The sequence below is a fragment of the Tamandua tetradactyla genome, chromosome 12 (assembly GCF_023851605.1).
Source record: "Tamandua tetradactyla isolate mTamTet1 chromosome 12, mTamTet1.pri, whole genome shotgun sequence".
NCBI classification, from domain to species: domain Eukaryota; kingdom Metazoa; phylum Chordata; class Mammalia; order Pilosa; family Myrmecophagidae; genus Tamandua; species Tamandua tetradactyla.
Genome location: NC_135338.1, coordinates 47,012,573 through 47,018,152, shown reverse-complemented (window position 1 = coordinate 47,018,152; position 5,580 = coordinate 47,012,573). Strand labels below are relative to the sequence as shown.

General features: G+C 38.5%; 1 pseudogene; it reads right to left on the bottom strand.

The window, feature by feature from the left end:
• Nucleotides 1–1,369: 1,369 nt before the first annotated feature.
• LOC143651411 (thyroid transcription factor 1-associated protein 26 pseudogene) lies at nucleotides 1,370–2,079 on the bottom strand (annotated as a pseudogene).
• Nucleotides 2,080–5,580: the final 3,501 nt, after the last annotated feature.

Below are 5,580 nucleotides of genomic sequence, written 5' to 3'. Positions count from 1 at the left end.
GTTGAAAAAGGGATTAGACTTCAACTAGACATATGTGTGAAGCTGATCTGGATAGGACTAAGGTAGATCAGAAAATACAGTAAAGGATGGTATGGTCCATATATATATATTTTTTTAACTTTTGAGATATTTTATTTCATACAAATTTCCTGATACCAAAAATATTACATATCTGAGCATCTGAGCTTGAAAGAAATAGAAAGTTCCTTCAGTTCCTCAGGTCAACCTCTCTTCAGAGGCATATAAGTAAGAAAGAAATTATATTAGATAGAGCTTATATGGAAAATTTTCTTTTTTAAGAACAAATTTATTTGTGACATTACATATTTAGTTTAGCTTAGCAATTCAGTTTATGTTGACAAAATTAGTAAATTATTAGGAAGCTACTAGGGCCTAAATCATGCCCCCACAAATGGCACATTCAGGTCCGAAGCCCTGGTCTGGTGCATGTGAATACATTTTTAAATAGGGCCTTTGAAGATGTTATTAGTTAAGGTATGACTGTTCTAGTTTGCTAGCTGCCGGAACGCATCACACCAGAGATGGACTGGCTTTTAATAAAAGGGGATTTATTTTGTTGGTTCTTCAGAGGAGAGGCAGCTAACTTTCCACTGAGGTTCTTTCTTACGTGGAAGGCACAGGATGGTCTCTGCTGGCCTTCTCTCCAGGCCCCTGGGTTCCAACGACTTTCCCGGGGGTGACTTCTTTCTGCATCTCCAAAGGCCTGGGCTGAGCTGCAAGTGCTGAGATTAGGAATGCTGAGCTGCTTAGCAGTGCTACATTGCAATCTCTCATTTAAGCACCAGCCAGTTAAGTCAAACATCACTCATTGCAGCAGACATGCCTCCTAGCTGACTGCAGATGTAATTAGCAACAGATGAGATTCACGTACCATTGGCTTGTGTCCGCAGCAACAGAACTAGGTATGCTAACCTGGCCAAGTTGACAACTGAATCTAACTAACACAATGACCAAACTGAATGAAGGTGGACCTTACTCCAATATTGCTGTAGTCCTTATATATAAAGGAAATTGGGCACAGAAAGAGAAGCCACAGAGAGTTGCCAGAACCTGGAAGTTAATGGAACTCAGAAGAGAAAAAAGATGCCACCATGTGCACTGACATGTGATGGAAAAGCCAAGGAGCCCCCAAAATTTGCCAGCCAGCCAGAAAATGCCAACTCTGGGAAGAAGCAAGTCTTTACTAGCTTCTGAAACTGTGAGCCCATAAATTCCTGTTGTTAAGCCAACCCAATCTAAGGTATTTATTTTAGCAACTAGAAACTAAAAACAGAGGTGCGTTAAATCAAAGAACCCAATAGACAGACAGCAGATAATTTAACTCTTGATCAAGGATAAAATGTCTTATTTAATTTTTTTCTTGTATTTTTTAAAGAAGATACTCCATTTGTAAATTCAAATTTGGTTGACCTTTTTTAGTCTTTTTGCTCAATATTTTGAGCACTTTCATTTTCTTCTTTTTTGTAGAGCCCGTGACCTTCTTCTCTTTCTTGCTTTCTTCTCTCAAATTCTTGTTTCTTAGAGCATGCTTAGCTTGTACCTGTTCATACTCTTCTTGTGCTTTTTGATTTGATGTTTTCTTTTTTATTTTTCTTTGAAGTAGCAACGGAATTTACTGTTTTGCTACTTTGTCTGGTAGAGGCTGGTCAATGCTCCATCATTCTTCAGATAAAGTCAGATCAATGCTACATTGCTCTGGCAATGGTTGGTCAATTTGATTTTCTAACAAAGTTTAGTCAACTTGTTAAACTTGCTTCCTTAATCTTTCCTCTTCAGCCAAATAGAGATGTTTCAGATGATCTGGTATCTACCTGTGAACTGAGATTCTTATGAGGTTTAAGCCTTTTTGTCTTCCATAGTAATTTATTGTAATTTTCAGTTTCTTCAAAATACAAAGCCTTACCGCTCATGGACACTCTGAACATGGACCTTCAGATAGTTAGGATGCCACTTCTTGTGTTTCATGTTCTTATTCCTGAACCCAATTGGGGAAACTCCTTCTTCACATGACCTATAACTCCCTGCTTCCCATCTTGCTGTTGGCCTCACTGGTTCCATGACAGACCTGGTCCATATTTTAAAACTTCAACTTCTAAGTGAAACCAAAGGGAGAGATGTTTATTTGGTGCAAGATTTATATTTTGGGTAGTGAATTGTCTAATTTAACTTCTATGGTCAGTTATATTTGAACACCACACTTACATGGAATCTGGAATAGCACTTGAGATCTTGTTGGTTTTTACAAATTAGTATGATCACCGATATATTCCAGAGCAATTTAGGTAGTGAATAAAGAAGTATTTTCAAAGTCCCATTGGGGGACTGAGGAGAATGGAGGAAATATTCAACTTTCCCAATTGGAGAATTCCTCATATTCTCACAGGCGGAGACAGACAGACATCCAAATCAATAGGCTGAGCCCATACTCTAGGGGTTCGTGCCTATGAAACTTCTTCCTGTAAAGGATAAGCTAAATCTACTTATAATTATGCCTAAGAGTAACCTCCAGAGAGCCTCTTTTGTTTCTCATATGTGGCCTCTCTCTAAGCCAACTTTGCAGGTGAACTTACTGCCCTTCCCCCCTACATAGGACACAACTCCCAGGGGAATATATCTCTCTGGCAACATGGGACAGAACTCCCAAGATGAGCTGGGACTCAGCATCATGAGATTGAGCAAGTCTTCTTGATCAAAAGGGGGAAAAGGAAGATGAAACAAAATATAGTTTCAGTGGCTGTGAGATTTCAAACAGTTGAAAGGTTATTTCTGGAGTCTATTCTTTTGTATTAATATATATATTAAAAGGATAAAAGATATCCTTTTTTCAGTTTGTGGTGTATTGGGTGGCTTGAAGGAAATATCTGAAACTGTTAAGTAGTGTTCCAGTAGCCTTGATTCTTGAAGATGATTGTATAACATTATAGCTCTTACAAGGTGACTGTGTGATTATGAAAACCTTGCGTCTGATGCTACTTTTATCCAAGGTATGGACAGATGAGTAAAAAAAGAGCTCTGGATAAAAATATATAAAGGATAGAGGGATATGGGGTAAAATAAATTGTGTAGATTGAAATACTAGTGGTAAGTGAGAGGGAGAAGTGAGGGGTAAGGGGTATGAGATGTATGAGTTTTTTCTTTTATGTTTTTATTTTTTTATGGAGTGATGCAAATGTTCTAACAATGATCATGGTGATGAATACACAGCTATGTGATGATATTGTAAGCCATTGATTATACACCATATACACAATGTGTGTTTGTGAAGATCTGTCAATAAAAATACAAAAAAAAGACGTAGCTTTTCTGGGGTACATAACAGTTTCAAACTAGCATATTTAATCCTCTGGACCCCCAAATGACAGGTTCTTTCCATATACAAAACACATCTTTCAATCACAATTATCACAAAAGCCTTAAACCAATTCATTAACAGTACAAACACAATACCAACTCAAAAATAGTTAGAAAACCTCATCAGAATCAGTTACAGTCCAGGTCTGTCATAAGGCAAAATTCTCCTCTGGTTGTTGACTTGTGAAACTCAGAACAAGTTATCTGTTTCCAATATAGAAAGGAGTAATAGTCATAGGATAAACATTCACATTGCCATAAGAAGAAGTTGCAAGGAAAACAGGAGTCATCAGACCCTAAGAGTCCCAAAAATCCATAGTGCAAACTCCATTATATTTCAGAGTCTGAAAGTCACTTATCCTTGGAACTGGAGAGGGCAGAAATCTTACCCTTTCCAAAGGCTTATGCAGCAGCCCAGTGTTCTCCACACACTGGGATGATGGTTGCAACATTGGGGGACATTGGGGAGACCACTTTTTTCTTGGCTACACCTTCTTTAAGCATCAGGGCAGCACTTGGAATCTCTCCAGTTCTGTGGCACACACTCAACCTCATCAGAACAATTAGAAAGGCAGTGAGGCTCACTACTATCCCTCAGGAATGTATTCCACCCTTTCTGAGGCCCAAGGCAGCAACACTCTTCCTAGAACATCGAGGGGGAAGGCCCACCTTCTGCCTTTGAGGCAAACTCATCCTCTCCATGTACTTACGTGGATCTGCTCTCCTGGTCTGAGATTTCCTGGCTTCAGACCTTGGTTCTGCCTTTGAAGTAATTTTTTCCTTCAAGCTGTCCTTTTTCTGTCTCTTTTAGTCCAGAATGGCGGGGTTCCATTAATCAAGATCTCACAAAAATTTTGACTTGGCAAATAGCACTGTCAAATTCATCAGAAAATAGGATTTTCCACAAATCCTTTCTGAATAGCTCCATCTCCAATCCTTACTTGTTCTGTAATGGGTGACCACTTCCATATTTGGTTAAATCCTCTTGTTGAGCACCAGCTTCTGGGTTCTCACTTTCTGGAAGCCCAAAATTTTCCAGATTATCAGTTTCTAGTTATTTTGTACTAAGGAATTCAGTTCTCAAATTATCCCTTTCCTGTCACATTTTACTATAATCTGTAAGGAGTAGGCAGGCTACATTTTCCACATTTATTTTGGAAATATCCTCAGCTAGATATCCCAATTGGCTGCTTTCAAATTATCTCTTGCATCAAGAACTAGCATTCAATTTTGCCAGATTCTCTGCAACTTGAAAACCAGAGTCACCTTTTTTTCCAGTTTGCAAGGCCACGTTCATCATTCCTGTATAAGGTCTCATTGGAAGTATCTTTGAAGTCCATTTTCTAACAACAGTCTCTTCAAAACAATCTAGGCCTTCTCTAGCAAGCACATCACAATATGTCCAGAGCCTTCTCCTTATCTGTGTCAAAAATCATTCTAATATGTTTGGTTTTGCAAACCATAGAACCCCACTTCTCTGGCCCCAAAATCTGTTTTGGTTTAGTAATGCTGCTGAAATGCAGTATACCAGAAATGGACTGACTTTTATAAAGGGAATATGTTAAGTTACAAATTTATAGTTCTAAGTTCATGAAAATGTCCACATTAAGGCATCAATAACCCTAGTTTCACCCAAGAAAAGCCAACTACTTCTGGGGTTTCTCTGTCACGTGGGAAGGCACATGGTGATATCCAATGGCTCTTTCCTCCTGGGTTTTGTTGTTTTCAGAATCTGATTGCAGTGGCCTCCTCTCTGAGTTTCTGTGTACTCTCATTTAGCTTCTCTGGGGCAAACTCATGTTTTCGTGTCCTAGCTTGGCATCTCCAGACATCTGTGTCTTTGTTTTATTTATCTGCCTTCCATGTCCATTCTCCAAATATCTCAAACATCTGCATCTGTGTCACCTCTTTTAATGGTTCCACTAAATTAATTAAGACTCACCTTGAATGAGTGGGGTCACAATTCTGTAGAAACAATCCAATCAAAAGATCCCACCCTAAACAATGAGTCTGCTCCCCAAAAATGGATTATAATTAAAAGACCATGGCTTTTCTGAGGTATATAACAGTTTCAATCCAGCACATGAGCACTGTAATGGTATGATTACTTCTTTACTTTGTTATGACTGTATTTGTTTTTGTACATAAGGCAAATACCCTGGTTTTCTTCTGTATTTCTTCCCTTATCATATGATATAAGGTATATTG